The sequence below is a fragment of the Cherax quadricarinatus genome, chromosome 28, assembly GCF_038502225.1.
Source record: "Cherax quadricarinatus isolate ZL_2023a chromosome 28, ASM3850222v1, whole genome shotgun sequence".
Lineage (NCBI taxonomy): Eukaryota > Metazoa > Arthropoda > Malacostraca > Decapoda > Parastacidae > Cherax > Cherax quadricarinatus.
Window position 1 is genome coordinate 19,361,311 of NC_091319.1, and position 20,495 is coordinate 19,381,805.

The 20,495-nt window shown below is 42.6% G+C and overlaps 1 long non-coding RNA gene across 1 annotated transcript in view; it reads right to left on the reverse strand.

The window, feature by feature from the left end:
• The window catches only part of LOC138853327 (uncharacterized), a 970,094-nt gene extending 958,812 nt beyond the window's left edge, over positions 1-11,282 (reverse strand). The window contains exon 1 of the long non-coding RNA XR_011392537.1: positions 10,871-11,282. This is a non-coding gene — a long non-coding RNA (uncharacterized lncRNA). The remainder of the gene's footprint in view (positions 1-10,870) is intronic.
• Positions 11,283-20,495: the final 9,213 nt, after the last annotated feature.

Below are 20,495 nucleotides of genomic sequence, written 5' to 3' on the forward strand. Positions count from 1 at the left end.
AAGTTTACCTTCAAGCTGGCGGTGTTAAGCTCTGACCTAAGGTTACCTTCAAGCTGGCGGTGTTAAGCTCTGGCCTAAGGTTACCCTCAAGCTGGCGGTGTTAAGCTCTGACCTAAGGTTACCTTCAAGCTGGCGGTGTTAAGCTCTGACCTAAGGTTACCCTGAAGCTGGCGGTGTTAAGCTCTGACCTAAGGTTACCTTCAAGCTGGCGGTGTTAAGCTCTGACCTAAGGTTACCCTCAAGCTGGCGGTGTTAAGCTCTGACCTAAGATTACCCTCAAGCTGGCGGTGTTAAGCTCTGGCCTAAGGTTACCCTCAAGCTGGCGGTTTTAAGCTCTGACCTAAGGCTACCCTCAAGCTGGCGGTGTTAAGCTCTGACCTAAGGTTACCTTCAAGCTGGCGGTGTTAAGCTCTGACCTAAGGTTACCTTCAAGCTGGCGGTGTTAAGCTCTGGCCTAAGGTTACCTTCAAGCTGGCGGTGTTAAGCTCTGACCTAAGGTTACCTTCAAGCTGGCGGTGTTAAGCTCTGGCCTAAGGTTACCTTCAAGCTGGCGGTGTTAAGCTCTGGCCTAAGGTTACCTTCAAGCTGGCGGTGTTAAGCTCTGGCCTAAGGTTACCTTCAAGCTGGCGGTGTTAAAGCTTGTCATATAGTAACTGCCAAGTTAAGCTTTAGCCTCTACATATCGCTAAAGCCAGGAGCGAATATTCAACATTAAGGTTAAACATGTACGTAGCTACAGCAGATAACTTTACCAGCTGGCTCACTGTACGTAGCTACAGCAGATAACTTTACCAGCTGGCTCACGGTACGTAGCTACAGCAGATAACTTTACCAGCTGGCTCACTGTACGTAGCTACAGCAGATAACTTTACCAGCTGGCTCACTGTACGTAGCTACAGCAGATAACTTTACCAGCTGGCTCACGGTACGTAGCTACAGCAGATAACTTTACCAGCTGGCTCACTGTACGTAGCTACAGCAGATAACTTTACCAGTTGGCTCACGGTACGTAGCTACAGCAGATAACTTTACCAGCTGGCTCACTGTACGTAGCTATAGCAGATAACTTTACCAGCTGGCTCACTGTACGTAGCTACAGCAGATAACTTTACCAGCTGGCTCACTGTACGTAGCTACAGCAGATAACTTTACCAGCTGGCTCACTGTACGTAGCTACAGCAGATAACTTTACCAGCTGGCTCACTGTACGTAGCTACAGCAGATAACTTTACCAGCTGGCTCACTGTACGTAGCTACAGCAGATAACTTTACCAGCTGGCTCACTGTACGTAGCTACAGCAGATAACTTTACCAGCTGGCTCACTGTACGTAGCTACAGCAGATAACTTTACCAGCTAGCTCACTGTACGTAGCTACAGCAGATAACTTTACCAGCAGGCTCACTGTACGTAGCTACAGCAGATAACTTTACCAGCTGGCTCACTGTACGTAGCTACAGCAGATAACTTTACCAGCTGGCTCACTGTACGTAGATACAGCAGATAACTTTACCAGCTGGCTCACTGTACGTAGCTACAGCAGATAACTTTACCAGCTGGCTCACTGTACGTAGCTACAGCAGATAACTTTACCAGCTGGCTCACTGTACGTAGCTACAGCAGATAACTTTACCAGCTGGCTCACTGTACGTAGCTACAGCAGATAACTTTACCAGCTGGCTCACTGTACGTAGCTACATCAGATAACTTTACCAGCTGGCTCACTGTACGTAGCTACAGCAGATAACTTTACCAGCTGGCTCACTGTACGTAGCTACAGCAGATAACTTTACCAGCTGGCTCACTGTACGTAGCTACAGCAGATAACTTTACCAGCTGGCTCACTGTACGTAGCTACAGCAGATAACTTTACCAGCCGGCTCACTGTACGTAGCTACAGCAGATAACTTTACCAGCTGGCTCACTGTACGTAGCTACAGCAGATAACTTTACCAGCTGGCTCAATGTACGTAGCTACAGCAGATAACTTTACCAGCTGGCTCACTGTACGTAGCTACAGCAGATAACTTTACCAGCTGGCTCACTGTACGTAGCTACAGCAGATAACTTTACCAGCTGGCTCACTGTACGTAGCTACAGCAGATAACTTTACCAGCTGGCTCACTGTACGTAGCTACAGCAGATAACTTTACCAGCTAGCTCACTGTACGTAGCTACAGCAGATAACTTTACCAGCTGGCTCACTGTACGTAGCTACAGCAGATAACTTTACCAGCTGGCTCACTGTACGTAGCTACAGCAGATAACTTTACCAGCTAGCTCACTGTACGTAGCTACAGCAGATAACTTTACCAGCTGGCTCACTGTACGTAGCTACAGCAGATAACTTTACCAGCTGGCTCACTGTACGTAGCTACAGCAGATAACTTTACCAGCTGGCTCACTGTACGTAGCTACAGCAGATAACTTTACCAGCTAGCTCACTGTACGTAGCTACAGCAGATAACTTTACCAGCTGGCTCACTGTACGTAGCTACAGCAGATAACTTTACCAGCTGGCTCACTGTACGTAGCTACAGCAGATAACTTTACCAGCTGGCTCACTGTACGCAGCTACAGCAGATAACTTTACCAGCTGGCTCACTGTACGTAGCTACAGCAGATAACTTTACCAGCTGGCTCACTGTACGTAGCTACAGCAGATAACTTTACCAGCTGGCTCACTGTACGTAGCTACAGCAGATAACTTTACCAGCTGGCTCACTGTACGTAGCTACAGCAGATAATTTTACCAGCTGGCTCACTGTACGTAGCTACACCAGATAACTTTACCAGCTGGCTCACGGTACGTAGCTACAGCAGATAACTTTACCAGCTGGCTCACTGCACGTAGCTACAGCAGATAACTTTACCAGCTGGCTCACTGCACGTAGCTACAGCAGATAACTTTACCAGCTGGCTCACTGTACGTAGCTACAGCAGATAACTTTACCAGCTGGCTCACTGTACGTAGCTACAGCAGATAACTTTACCAGCTGGATCACTGTACGTAGCTACAGCAGATAACTTTACCAGCTGGCTCATTGTACGTAGCTACAGCAGATAACTTTACCAGCTGGCTCACTGTACGTAGCTACAGCAGATAACTTTACCAGCTGGCTCACTGTACGTAGCTACAGCAGATAATTTTACCAGCTGGCTCACTGTACGTAGCTACAGCAGATAACTTTACCAGCTGGCTCACTGTACGTAGCTACAGCAGATAACTTTACCAGCTGGCTCACTGTACGTAGCTACAGCAGATAACTTTACCAGCTGGCTCACTGTACGTAGCTACAGCAGATAACTTTACCAGCTGGCTCACTGTACGTAGCTACAGCAGATTTTACCAGCTGGCTCACTGTACGTAGCTACAGCAGATAACTTTACCAGCTGGCTCACGGTACGTAGCTACAGCAGATAACTTTACCAGCTGGCTCACTGCACGTAGCTACAGCAGATAACTTTACCAGCTGGCTCACTGTACGTAGCTACAGCAGATAACTTTACCAGCTGGCTCACTGTACGTAGCTACAGCAGATAACTTTACCAGCTGGCTCACTGTACGTAGCTACAGCAGATAACTTTACCAGCTGGCTCATTGTACGTAGCTACAGCAGATAACTTTACCAGCTGGCTCACTGTACGTAGCTACAGCAGATAACTTTACCAGCTGGCTCACTGTACGTAGCTACAGCAGATAATTTTACCAGCTGGCTCACTGTACGTAGCTACAGCAGATAACTTTACCAGCTGGCTCACTGTACGTAGCTACAGCAGATAACTGTACCAGCAGGCTCACTGTACGTAGCTACAACAGATAACTGTACCAGCAGGCTCACTGTACGTAGCTACAACAGATAACTGTACCAGCAGGCTCACTGTACGTAGCTACAGCAGATAACTTTACCAGCTGGCTCACTGTACGTAGCTACAGCAGATAACTTTACCAGCTGGCTCACTGTACGTAGCTACAGCAGATAACTTTACCAGCTGGTTCACTGTACGTAGCTACAGCAGATAACTTTACCAGCTGGTTCACTGTACGTAGCTACAGCAGATAACTTTACCAGCTGGTTTACTGTACGTAGCTACAGCAGATAACTTTACCAGCTGGTTCACTGTACGTAGCTACAGCAGATAATTTTACCAGCTGGTTCACTGTACGTAGCTACAGCAGATAACTTTACCAGCTGGCACACTGTACGTAGCTACAGCAGATAACTTTACCAGCTGGCTCACTGTACGTAGCTACAGCAGATAACTTTACCAGCTGGCTCACTGTACGTAGCTACAGCAGATAACTTTACCAGCTGGCACACTGTACGTAGCTACAGCAGATAACTTTACCAGCTGGCTCACTGTACGTAGCTACAGCAGATAACTTTACCAGCTGGCTCACTGTACGTAGCTACAGCAGATAACTTTACCAGCTGGCTCACTGTACGTAGCTACAGCAGATAACTTTACCAGCTGGCTCACTGTACGTAGCTACAGCAGATAACTTTACCAGGTGGCTCACTGTACGTAGCTACAGCAGACAATTTTAGCAACAGTAGATTATGTTATCAGCTGGCTCAGTAAATTTCCCTACAGTAACCTACTGTAGATATGTACTTGTTGGTTCATTATGCACCACTACGTCTAGCTGTTGAAGCTCCCAGATCATAAAAGCAAACTGTCCACGTTAAAAATTTACCTCAGAAACTGTTATATCTCAGTATTCCTGGTTTAATGCTAATTATTGCAAACTTACGATAGTGCTGTGACCAACCCACAGTGTCATCCCCTCCTGTCAACACGAATTCTTAGATGAAAAAAAATAAGACAGACGCAGTATAATGCGATCCTTTATTGACAACGTTTCGCTCACACAGTTGGCTTTATCAAGTCACAGACAGATCAATAAAGGATCTTTTGCACTGTATTTATGTCTATTTTTCCATCTTGTTGGTATTTTATACCAATTATCTCCACTTTTAGGGTATATCTTCAAAATGTAGCTAAAGCCGACAGTACTTATTAAAATATCACAAACTCGCCTTTGAGGTTACAGCTGCAGCAGGCATGACGTTAAGGAAGGCGACCTCCTCAATATCAGACTGGGTTTAACAGGGTTTGAGGTGCACACAGTGGCTGTGTGTGTGCATGTGGTCAAGCCTCAGAAGACGTCCGTCTTAACTCTACGGGGTCAGACCTTTACGTATCAGCGGAATTCCGCGTTATACCCTGACCTCTGCGTCTCTCTCTCGGAGATCTGCCCACTACATATACAGCCCACATTCCACGTTGTACTTCTAAACCTCTCCACAGTCACCAGTTTTTTAAGTTTGCGAGATAACCTATAACAATCTTCCGTCTAAGTGTTATATGTGTTATCTCAGCCTAACTATTAGTAGGCTTGCAGACTATAACCATCCAGGGGGGTGCTACCGTAATTTTATATAAGCGTGAAAGAGAAGGTTATTAAATGTTTTGCACTCTGTCAGGACTGCTGGTGTTTTCTTACCGTCCCATAAGCACTTACGATGTCAGGTAAATCGTACAAGCTTTGACTTGCATTCAGTACACACGAGTGTTTACTTTTCTGTGTGTTTCTTAACAGCTCTCATTCCTGCAATATTTATTTTTAAATTTAGGAAACGTGTGTGAAAGCGGGCGGCGGGGGCCATGCTACCAGGAACCATCAAGGGATGGTCAGAGGCCATGTTAAGCTATCTACTACCTCTCGCTATCACTTAGTCTTAACATACCAATTTTAGTTTGTCGGCTGGTGATATTTTATTCGTGGAAAAAGCGCTAAATCAGTTGGGGTCATACATCGCATAAATTTTTCACGAATAAAGAAATATCTTGGCATCGAAACCAACTTTGTTACCAGACTAGGACCTGTAACAACACCGCAAGGCTCTTAACAGCTGTTATTCGATGCAAGGCGAGAGGTACCATATCATCATATTAATGCTATGGAAAACCGACAGGTAGATAACTAAGATACATTGCAACAGCTGAGGTATCTGTATTGTTGACACGTTTCACCTACTCAGCTAGTTTCTTCAGTAGAATACAAGGTTGACCAAATACTGGAGAGATCAGTGGAGTGGTAGATGAGGTGATTACCGATTCTACTCCCTCTAATAGTCTGTCACCTGTGTATTCGACTAAAGAATCTTAGTGAACAGGAGAAACATTTCAACACTACAGATACCCAACTCTTGAGCATTTGTCTTAACTGGTCGTAGACAGGGGCGCGGGGGCGTTGATCCCCGGAATACCCTCCAGGCAGACCCCAGCCTCCATACATATAACCTTCCCATATTACACATACTAAACTTTAGTAGCCCCATACATATCCTTAACCCATAACAGTTACAAACACGCACACCCTTCCCCATATACATATTTAATCTCCAGTAGCTTTAAGCATAGAACATTCCCCATGAACATAATGCATAACAGCCGTACAGGAGTATATGCGCAGATTAAACTACTATATCTTGTATAACAGCAAAAAAGCGACCTTAACAGTGCAGAACACACTCACACACACACACACACACACACACACACACACTCACACACACACACACACACACACACACACACACACACACACACACACACACACACACACACAAACACACACACACAAATATATATATATATATATATATATATATATATATATATATATATATATACGGACTCCCAGCACTTTCATTGGTAACTATTAAGACTTTCTGGCCAGATCTCATAAATTATCCAATATATATTTCTATGCGAACCTAACAAGGGGTTTAGCCCAGGTCGGTAACCCTTATAGAGTTCAATAGTGGGTTCAGCACTAAATGGAGTCTATCCAAGAGTTCAACAAGTGGTTCAGTCCTGTTCGGTGGTCCTAATCTGTTCAGCAAGAAGCTAAACTCTAATGAGTGGCTCCTGAAGAGAGTTGTAACCATACAAAGAAATATCGGAACACTACACACCCACAGCAAGGTACTACACACCCACAGCAAGGTACTACACACCCACAGCAAGGTACTACACACCCACAGCAAGGTACTACACACCCACAGCAAGGTACTACACACCCACAGCAAGGTACTATACACCTACACACCCACAGCAAGGTACTACACACCCACAGCAAGGTACTACACACCCACAGCAAGGTACTACACACCCACAGCAAGGTACTACACACCCACAGCAAGGTACTACACACCCACAGCAAGGTACTACACACCCACAGCAAGGCACTATACACCCAGCAAGGTACTACACACCCACAGCAAGGTACTACACACCCACAGCAAGGTACTACACACCCACAGCAACGTACTACACACCCACAGCAAGGTACTACACACCCACAGCAAGGTACTACACACCCACAGCAAGGTACTACACACCCACAGCAAGGTACTACACACCCACAGCAAGGTACTACACACCCACAGCAAGGTACTACACACCCACAGCAAGGTACTACACACCCACAGCAAGGTACTACACACCCACAGCAAGGTACTACACACCCACAGCAAGGTACTACACACCCACAGCAAGGTACTACACACCCACAGCAAGGTACTACACACCCACAGCAAGGCACTATACACCCAGCAAGGTACTACACACCCACAGCAAGGTACTACACACCCACAGCAAGGTACTACACACCCACAGCAAGGTACTACACACCCACAGCAAGGCACTACACACCCACAGCAAGGTACTACACACCCACAGCAAGGTACTACACACCCACAGCAAGGTACTACACACCCACAGCAAAGTACTACACACCCACAGCAAGGTACTACACACCCACAGCAAGGTACCACACACCCACAGCAAGGTACTACACACCCACAGCAAGGTACCACACACCCACAGCAAGGTACTACACACCCACAGCAAGGTACTACACACCCACAGCAAGGTACTACACACCCACAGCAAGGTACTACACACCCACAGCAAGGTACTACACACCCACAGCAAGGCACTACACACCCACAGCAAGGTACTACACACCCACAGCAAGGTACTACACACCCACAGCAAGGTACTACACACCCACAGCAAGGTACTACACACCCACAGCAAGGTACTACACACCCACAGCAAGGCACTACACACCCACAGCAAGGTACTACACACCCACAGCAAGGTACTACACACCCACAGCAAGGTACTACACACCCACAGCAAGGTACTACACACCCACAGCAAGGTACTACACACCCACAGCAAGGTACTACACACCCACAGCAAGGTACTACACACCCACAGCAAGGTACTACACACCCACAGCAAGGTACTACACACCCACAGCAAGGTACTACACACCCACAGCAAGGCACTATACACCCACAGCAAGGTACTACACACCCACAGCAAGGTACTACACACCCACAGCAAGGTACTACACACCCACAGCAAGGCACTACACACCAACAGCAAGGTACTACACACCCACAGCAAGGTACTACACACCCACAGCAAGGTACTACACACCCACAGCAAGGTACTACACACCCACAGCAAGGTACTACACACCCACAGCAAGGCGCTACAGACCCACAGCAAGGTACTACAGACCCACAGCAAGGTACTACACACCCACAGCAAGGTACTACAGACCCACAGGACGGTACTACAGACCCACAGCAAGGTACTACAAACCCACAGGACGGTACTACAGACCCACAGCAAGGTACTACAAACCCACAGTAAGGTATTACAGACCCACAGGAAGGTACTACAAACCCACGGGAAGGTACTACAAACCCACAGCAAGGTACTACAAACCCACAGCAAGGTACTACAGACCCACAGAAAAGTACTACAGATCCACAGCAAGGTACTACAGACCCACAGCAAGGTACTACAAACCCACAGCAAAGTACTACAGACCCACAGGACGGTACTACAAACCTACAGAAAGGTACTACAAATCCACAGGAAGTTACCACAAGATCCACTGGAGCTACATACCTACAGAAACGTATTTCAGACCCCCAGGAAGATACTAAAGACCCACAGGAAGGTAATACAGACACACAGGAGCTACATACCTACAGAAAGGTCCTACATACCCACAGAAAGGTACTATAGACCCACAGGAAGGTAGTACAACACCCAAAGGGGCTACAAACCTACAGGAAGGTACTACAGACCCACATAAAGGTACTACAGACACAAAGGAGCTGCAAACCTACAGAAAGGTTCTACAGACCCACAGAAAGGCACTACAACATCTATAGGAGCTACAAATTTACAGAAAAGTCCTACAGACCCACAGAAAGGTACTAAAGACCCACAGGAAGGTACTACAGACCCACCGAAGCTACAAACCTACAGAAAGGTACTACAGACCAACAGGAAGGTACTACAGACACACAGGAGCTACAAACCTACAGAAAGGTACTACAGATCCACAGGAAGGTACTACAACACCCACAGGAGGTACAAACCAACAGAAAGGTACTACAGACCCACAGAATGGTACTACAGAACCACAGGAAGTTACTACAGACTCACAGAAGCTACAAACTTACAGATAGGTCCAACAGACCCACAGAAAGATACTACAATACCCACAGGAGCTATACACCTACAGAAATGTACTACAGGCCCACAGAAATGTACTACAATTCCATATTAGCTATAAACCTACAAGAAAGGTAATACAGACCCACAGAAAGATACTACAGATTCACAGGAAGGTACTAAAAGATCCACAGGAGCTATAAACCTACAGAAAGATAATACAGACCCACAGGAAGGCACTACACACCCACAGGAAAGTACTACAGACCCACAATAGCTACAAAACTACAGAAAGGTAATTTAGACCCGCAGGAAGGTGTTACAGACCCACATTAGCTACAAACCTACAGGAAGGTGCTACAGACCCACAGGGAAGTACCAGAGACTCATAGAGTCGGCTACAGATCTACAACATGGTGCTCTTCTTCCAATGGGCCTGAGCAGTTTTTCTTTCAAGGTTTTTTCTTTCTTTCCTCCTAGGCATATGTGGGTGTATTATTTAGACATAACTGTACCCCCAGTTACCTTTGACTGTTTATGTAACTTTGTGTTTTTGGACACTGTATTCTCACTGTTTCTGGAAATAGCTGTCACGAAATGCTTGTGATGTATATTATCAAGTGTTAAGTATTCATTATACAGTTTTTTGTTTATTTATGGGTTTTAAGTAAATAATAATATTTTTTTTGGGCATGAAGAGGTGCACAATTCACATAATTAGAAATACATATGACATATATGCAAAATACATATGGAAAAATACACACAGTAATGTAATTCAATAATGGTAAAGTAATTTCAATTTATGTTCTGGAAATAGCACTATAATACCTCTAGGTACATATGAAAGAGCCTTATATCACCCACTTACCTGACCAATGTTGGAATTGCGAGAAATTGCCACTTTCTAAATGTTTTCCCCCTGGGTGAGCAAGCATGAAGACTTACATAATAATTGCATGCATATGTTGGCCGCTAGCGCCCCCACAAGCTGCCCCCCGTCATCTTACACATCTCCACTACTCCCTCAAACTCTACCTATGTACAAAAAATGGTTTGTGTTAAACCCTGAGGATTTAAATGCCCAGGAAGTAGAGTTTAAATGCCCGCTGTCGTGTCATGCGGAGAATGAATGAGTCGGGAGCACATCCAGCCCGACTTTGCACATTTCGATCTCAATTCTCGTCTCGGTGCGGGTTCAGAGGCGGATAAAACCACACTCCAAAGATGCTATATGTCTTCAAAAACGTGCAGCACTGTATCAAGTCCCGATCCGGGGCCAAATACCCTACGAAAATTAATAAAATTCTTACCTGTGCACAGTCGGAGCCCTTGCCTCACGTCCGCCATTTTGGAATGTACAGACGTCAGAGGACCTTGAGCAGGGTAGCCAACCATCTGGAGATTTGCGCTGATTAACACTATCGTTCACTCATTTTCACTCAGAGCTCCTCTTCCGCAGCCTCCCTCCTGACCCAGCAGGCTGTGGTGGCCAGCGGCAGCTACAACCACTTGCTAGCGGGTGTGTGATGAGCGGGAGAGCCAAGCTACGGCCACCACCCCACACACTCCTTCTGAAGACTTGTCCAGGGAGAAGACTCCGGGTTGTCCACTAAGCAACGGAACAAAACGATGAGCGGTGGAAAGTTCTGCGGCGAGCCGCAGCATCCAGTCTACAGCGAGATGAGATGATGTGGCCTAGAGACAGACCCAGCCTCGCTAATACGTGAAGTAAAATGCACAAAATCTATCTCTAGGGAGCTTTCAGTTTACTTGTGGTGTATCTTCTTGTCAAAATCATAATCCTGGGGTCAGGTTGACCTTATGTGAGGTCATACGGGGCACAAAAAACTTTGCTAATCACTTTAGAAACGCCTTCTTTGTGGGCAACAAATTTTATTTCTTGTAATTAACGTAATATTTCACTCTAAACACACTTTCCACATTTTGCGCATCAATTAAAGTACAATGAAAAATATTATATTGAAACAGTTGCATTACTAGGGCGACAATAACATATCACGCCACAGGGGTATTTTAGTGCTTATTTATCAAATTTTCTAAGTAATGACAGTTGCATATTTTACAGGAGGAGACCACAGCGAGGCAAACCTCGGCAGCCTCTATGTTAAAGGAAAGTAGAGGTGGGTAGGCTTAGTGGGCCACCACAAGTTACCCTAATACCCATACTCCCCATATACATCCGCTCTTCAAGACCGTCTTGATCCTTACTCGAGGAACTTAACGAAAACCCTCGAGTCACTGCTGGTCTGTCATCCTTCATCACGTGAGGTTCTCTCTGTAAGAGAATAAACAATATTACCAGTGTTCTTGAGCATCTGGGTGTTCAGCTTTCCCTATATTGGGACAAATAGCTCACACATATAATGTGTGCATTGAGACCTATATATCACTGTATACACCGCTACATACTTCACTAATACTATTATTTATGCACTTCCTGTGTAGTCTCTGCATTTCTCATGACGAATGGAGTACTTATATACTTCTATTCCTAAAAATGCAGATTGCAAGAGAATTTACGCACATGTTTTTGGGTGACAGTTGTGTGTGGTGCCCAGCCTATCTCACCCATCCACTCCTAACACCACAGTGGGGACATTAAAACCACTGGTTAATCAGCCAGTATCAACAGGTACACACTGAGAAAATGGTATAACTTGTCATTTGTAATTAATAGAAGGAAAAACAACGATCTGTGCACCGATACTCGAGTGAGATGGTTCAGCGCCATCAACGTGGACAACATGAGACCATTATTGTCAGTTAAGAGTGAGGTACCGCTAGGTTCTTACAAAGTATTTCTTCACAAAATTATAGCAGTAGGTTGATGATATGTAATCCAGGAGGAAGCAGTATGCGCTACAACCACTCAAAGTTTTGTGAACAATCATACTGCCAACTAACTGCTGAAGATAAGATACTACATGCATAACTCTGCGCCTGTAACTATAACTACTGAAGACAAGATACTACATCATAACTGCGCCTGTAACTATAACTACTGAAGACAAGATACTACAATCATAACTGCGCCTGTAACTATAACTATTGAAGACAAGATACTACAAGCATAACTCTGCGCTTGTAACTATAACTACTGAAGACAAGATACTACAAGCATAAATCTGCGCCTGTAACTATAACTACTGAAGACAAGATACTACAAGCATAAATCTGCGCCTGTAACTATAACTACTGAAGACAAGACACTACAAGCATAAATCTGCGCCTGTAACTATAACTACTGAAGACAAGACACTACAAGCATAAATCTGCGCCTGTAACTATAACTACTGAAGACAAGACACTACAAGCATAAATCTGCGCCTGTAACTATAACTACTGAAGACAAGACACTACAAGCATAACTCTGAGCTTGTAAATAACAAAAAGGCACAATACCGTGACTGGAACGATACACAAATAACCCGCACATAAAAGAGAGAAGCTTACGACGACGTTTCGGTCCGACTTGGACCATTGACAAAGTCACACCCTGTGACTTTGTAAATGGTCCAAGTCGGACCGAAACGTCGTCGTAACCTTCTCTCTTTTATGTGCGGGTTATTTGTGTATCTGAGTTTGTAACTATAACTACTGAAGACAAGACACCACAAGCATAACTCTGCGCCTGTAACTATAACTACTGAAGACAAGACACCACAAGCATAGCGCTCCTCCTATAAATATACCGAAGACGGGATACCATAAGCATAACTATGCTGTTATAGTTACAAACACTGAAGGTAGGGCACTACAAGCATAGCTATGTTTCAACCACAAATACTTAAGTCAGGGCACCACGAGCATAGATTTGCTGTTGTAACTAAGTACAGGTCATCACATGCGTACAGGTCATCACATGCGTACAGGTCATCACATGCGTACAGGTCATCACATGCGTACAGGTCATCACATGCGTACAGGTCATCACATGCGTACAGGTCATCACATGCGTACAGGTCATCACATGCGTTAAGAGGCATATGGGGAAAACTTTATTTCACAAATATTGGAGCTGACCACTGGAAAAATAATGTATGGAAAAAACACTAAATGTTCTAACATACAGTGTGGAAAAAACACCGAATGTTCTAACATACAGTGTGGAAAAAACACCGAATGTTCTAACATACAGTAAGGAAAAAACACTGAATGTTCTAACATACAGTGTGGAAAAAACACCGAATGTTCTAACATACAGTAAGGAAAAAACACTGAATGTTCTAACATACAGTGTGGAAAACGGTGAATGTTCTAACATACAGTGTGGAAAAAACACCGAATGTTCTAACATACAGTGTGGAAAAACGGTGAATGTTCTAACACACAGTATACCAACAATTCGGAAGAGAAGTCTGTCCTCTTAGGAAAGATTTCCGGTACATGGGATCAACCCATGTACTTTTTCCAGCGCATTTATATCCATTCTGTAATACGGTGACCAGAACTGAGCAGCATAATTTAAATGAGGCCTAACCAACGATATACAGAGCTGAAGTATAAGCTGAAGACTCCTGTTATTATATTTATTTATAAGAAACCAAGAATTCTATTCGCTTTAATGCGAACACTTCCGCACTGTTGCTTTGGCTTCAGATCACTGCTAGCTAGAATTCGTAAATCTTTTACGCATTCATAGTGATTATAATATACATTATTTAGTTTATAAGAGTCATAGTTATTTTCTTTTCCAAGGCTTAGAACTTTGCATCTGCCACTTCTCCGACCACTACATCAGCCACTATATATGCCACTTCTCCGACCACTACATCAACCACTATATATGCCACTTCTCCGACCACTACATCAACCACTATATATGCCACTTCTCCGACCACTACATCAACCACTATATATGGCACTTCTCCGACCACTACATCAACCACTATATATGCCACTTCTCCGACCACTACATCAACCACTATATATGCCACTTCTCCGACCACTACATCAACCACTATATATGGCACTTCTCCGACCACTACATCAACCACTATATATGCCACTTCTCCGACCACTACATCAACCACTATATATGCCACTTCTCCGACCACTACATCAACCACTATATATGCCACTTCTCCGACCACTACATCAACCACTATATATGGCACTTCTCCGACCACTACATCAACCACTATATATGCCACTTCTCCGACCACTACATCAACCACTATATATGCCACTTCTCCGACCACTACATCAACCACTATATATGGCACTTCTCCGACCACTACATCAACCACTATATATGCCACTTCTCCGACCACTACATCAACCACTATATATGCCACTTCTCCGACCACTACATCAACCACTATATATGCCACTTCTCCGACCACTACATCAACCACTATATATGCCACTTCTCCGACCACTACATCAACCACTATATATGCCACTTCTCCGACCACTACATCAACCACTATATATGCCACTTCTCCGACCACTACATCAACCACTATATATGCCACTTCTCCGACCACTACATCAACCACTATATATGCCACTTCTCCGACCACTACATCAACCACTACATCTGCCACTTCTCCGACCACTACATCAACAAATACATACGCCACTTCTCCGACCACTACATCAACCACTACATATGCCACTTCTCCGACCACTACACCAACCACTACATATGCCACTTCTCCGACCACTACATATGCCACTTCTCCGACCACTACACCAACCACTACATATGCCACTTCTCCGACCACTACATATGCCACTTTTAAGACCACTACACCAACCACTACATATGCCACTTCTCCGACCACTACATATGCCACTTCTCCGACCACTACATATGCCACTTCTCCGACCACTACATATGCCACTTCTCCGAACACTACATCAACCACTACATCTGCCACTTCTCCGACCTCTACATCAACCACTATATATGCCACTTCTCCGACCACTACATATGCCACTTCTCCGACCACTACACCAACCACTACATATGCCACTTCTCCCACCACTACATATGCCACTTCTCCGACCACTACATCAACCACTACATCTGCCACTTCTCCGACCACTACATCAACCACTATATATGCCACTTCTCCGACCACTACATATGCCACTTCTCCGACCACTACATATGCCACTTCTCCGACCACTACATCAACCACTACATCTGCCGCTTCTCCGTCCACTACATCAACCACTACATCTGCCACTTCTCCGACCACTACATCAACCACTACATCTGCCACTTCTCCGACCACTACATCAACCACTACATATGCCACTTCTCCTACCACTACATCAACGTATCCAGATCTTCCTGTAGCGGTCTAGTGTCCACATCGAAGTTAGTTATGTAAATGGTTCAGAAAATCGAAAAGTTGATGAACGAGACACTTGTAAAGCACTTGGGTACCTTTATTATGCAAACGTTCAGCAGGCAGTGGTTTCTTCAGTCCTATACTGAGAAGACTGGTGAAAGACGAGAGGTTTGAGGTAATCAGTCCCCCAGAATGGAGTCGATGTACTCAGTCCATCAGTTTTGATAAAATTATCAAAACTGATGGACTGAACACACTGACTTCTGGTTCAGGGACTAATTACCTCAAACTCCTCGTCTTTCACCAGTCTTCTCTGTAATGGACTGAGGAGGCCACTCGCTGGAGAAACGTTTCCACATTTATCATCAGAATTAATCCGACGGCCTGTTTTGGTGTTATCGGCAAATCTACCAGATACATAAAACCAGGTAAATAATATCAAGTATATAATAACTGGTATACAATATCAACAACTTGTGGTTAAAGAGACATGAGCAAACACGAACGATAATTGGACCTCGTTTACTCCAGTTATACCAGAAAATGTTTCCAGTGAATAAGATCCCATACTATACAATGTTCAAGTGTATAAGTGTCACTACCAACACAAGTGTATAAGTGTTACTACCAACACAAGTGTATACGTGTCACTACCAACACAAGTGTATAAGTGTCACTACCAACACAAGTGTATAAGTGTCACTACCAACACAAGTGTATAAGTGTCACTACCAACACAAGTGTATAAGTGTCACTACCAACACAAGTGTATAAGTGTCACTACCAACACAAGTGTATAAGTGTCACTACCAACACAAGTGTATAAGTGTCAATATCAACATAAGTGTATAAGCGTCACTAGCAACACAAGTGTATAAGTGTCACTACCAACACAAGTGTATAAGTGTCACTATCAACACAAGTGTATAATTGTCACTACCAATATAAGTGTATAAGCGTCACTACCAACACAAATGTATAAGTGTCACTATCAACACAAGTGTATAAGTGTCACTACCAACACAAGTGTATAATTGTCACTACCAATATAAGTGTATAAGCGTCACTACCAACACAAGTGTATAAGTGTCACTACCAACACAAGTGTATAAGTGTCACTACCAACACAAGTGTATAAGTGTCAATATCAACATAAGTGTATAAGTGTCACTACCAACACAAGTGTATAAGTGTCACTATCAACACAAGTGTATAATTGTCACTACCAATATAAGTGTATAAGCGTCACTACCAACACAAGTGTATAAGCGTCACTACCAACACAAGTGTATAAGTGTCACTACCAACACAAGTGTATAAATGTCACTACCAACACAAGTGTATAAGTGTCACTACCAACAAAAGTGTATAAGTGTTACTACCAACACAAGTGTATAAGTGTCACTACCAACACAAGTGTATAAGTGTCACTACCATTACATTGATATAAGTGTCAGTACCATTACAATGATATAAGTGTCACTACCATTACAATGATATAAGTGTCTTTACCATTACAATGATATAAGTGTCACTACCATTACAATGATATAAGTGTCACTACCGTTACAATGATATAAGTGTCACTACCATTACAATGATATAAGTGTCTCTACCATTACAATGATATAAGTGTCACTACCATTACAATGATATAAGTGTCACTACCATTACAATGATATAAGTGTCTCTACCATTACAATGATATAAGTGTCACTACCATTACAATGATATGTGTCACTACAATTACAATGATATAAGTGTCACTACCATTACAATGATATAAGTGTCTTTACCATTACAATGATGTAAGTGTCACTACCATTACAATGATATAAATGTCACTACCTTTACAATGATATAAGTATCACTTCAATTACAATGATATAAGTGTCACTACCATTACAGCGATATAAGTTTCATTACCATTACAATTATATAAGTGTCTCTACCATTACAATGATATGTCACTACCATTACAATGATACAAGTGTCAGTACCATTACAATGATATAAGTGTCAGTACCATTACAATGATATAAGTGTCAGTACCATTACAATGATATAAGTGTCACTACCATTACAAGGATATAAGTGTCACTACCATTACAGTGATATAAGTGTCACTACCATTACAGTGATATAAGTGTCACTACCATTACAATGATATAAGTGTCACTACCATTACAATGATATAAGTGGCACTACCATTACAATGATATAAGTGTCACTACAATTACAGTGATATAAGTGTCTCTACCATTACAATGATATAAGTGGCACTACCATTACAATGATATAAGTGTCACTATCATTACAATGATATAAGTGGCACTACCATTACAATGATATAAGTGTCACTACCATTACAATGATATAAGTGGCACTACCATTACAATGATATAAGTGTCACTACAATTACAGTGATATAAGTGGCACTACAATTACAATGATATAAGTGTCACTACCATTACAATGATATAAGTGTCACTACAATTACAATAATATAAGTGTCAGTACCATTACAATGATATAAGTGTCAGTACCATTACAATGATATAAGTGTCACTACCATTACAAGGATATAAGTGTCACTACAATTACAGTGATATAAGTGGCACTACAATTACAATGATATAAGTGTCACTACAATTACAATGATATAAGTGTCACTACCATTACAAGGATATAAGTGTCACTACCATTACAATGATATAAGTGTCTCTACCATTACAATGATATAAGTGTCTCTGCCATTACAATGATGTGTCACTACCATTACAATGATACAAGTGTCAATACCATTACAATGATATAAGTGTCAGTACCAATACAATGATATAAGTGTCACTACCATTACAAGGATATAAGTGTCACTACCATTGCTATGATATAAGTGTCTCTACCATTACAATGATATAAGTGTCACTAGCATTACAATGATATAAGTGTCACTATCATTACAATGATATAAGTGTCTCTATCATTACAATGATATAAGTGTCACTACCATTACAATAATATAAGTGTCACTACAATTACAATGATATAAGTGTCACTACCATTACAATGATGTAAGTGTCACTACCATTACAATAATATAAGTGTCACTACCATTACAATAATATAAGTGTCACTACAATTACAACGATATAAGTGTCGGTACCATTACAATGATATAAGTGTCAGTACCAATACAATGATATAAGTGTCACTACCATTACAATGATATAAGTGTCACTACCTTTACAATGATATAAGCGTCACTACCATTACAATGATATAAGTGTCTCTACCATTACAATGATATAAATATCACTTCAATTACAATGATATAAGTATCACTTCAATTACAATGATATAAGTATCATTACCATTAAAATTATGTAAGTGTCACTACCATTACAGTGATATAAGTGTCATTACCATTACAATTATATAAGTGTCTCTGCCATTACAATGATGTGTCACTACCATCACAATGATACAAGTGTCACTACCATTACAATGATATAAGTGTCAGTACCATTACAATGATATAAGTGTCACTACCATTACAAGGATATAAGTGTCACTACTATTACAATGATATAAGTGTCTCTACCATTACAATGATATAAGTGTCTCTACCATTAAAATGATGTAAGTGTCACTACCATTACAATGGTATAAGTGTAACTACCATTACAATATAAGTGTCACTACCATTACAATGATATAAGTGTCTCTACCATTACAATGATATAAGTGTCACTACCTTTACAGTGATATAAGTGTCACTACAATTACAATGACATAAGTGTCAGTACCATTACAATGATATAAGTGTCACTACCATTACAATGATATAAGTGCCACTACCATTACAATGATATAAGTGTCACTACCATTACAATGATATAAGTGTCACTACCATTACAATGATATAAGTGTCAGTACAATTACAATGATATAAGCGTTCTACGAAGCAAGATCGCCAACCACCTAGATAATCATCAGTTACACAACCCAGGTTAACACGGGTTTAGAGCAAGTCGCTCCTGCCTGTCCCAGCTACTGGACCACTATACCAAGGTCCTGGATGCTGTAGAGGATAAACAAAATACAGAAGTAGTATACACAGATTTTGCAAAAGCTTTCGACAAGTGTGACCATGGCGTAATAGCGCACAAAATGCGTGATAAAGGAATAACGGGAAAAGTTGGTAGATGGAGCTATAACTTCCTGACAAATAGAACACAAAGAGTAATAGTAAACAGAGTAAAGTCTGAGGCAGCCATGGTAAAAAAGCTCTGTTCCACAAGGCACAGTACTCGCTCCCATTCTATTCCTCATCCTCATTTCTGACATAGACAGAGAAGTAAGCGATAGCTCCGTGTCCTCCTTTGCGGATGACACCCGGATTACCATGGCAGTGACCTCCATTGAAGACACCGCGAGACTCCAAGCGGACATCAACCAAATCTTCGAATGGGCCACTCAAAACAATATAAAGTTCAACGAGGAGAAATTTCAACTACTCAGATATGGGAAACTTGAAGAAATTAAAAATGTGTCAGGGTATACCACAAATTCTAACCATACAACAGAGCGGAAAAGTAATGTGAAG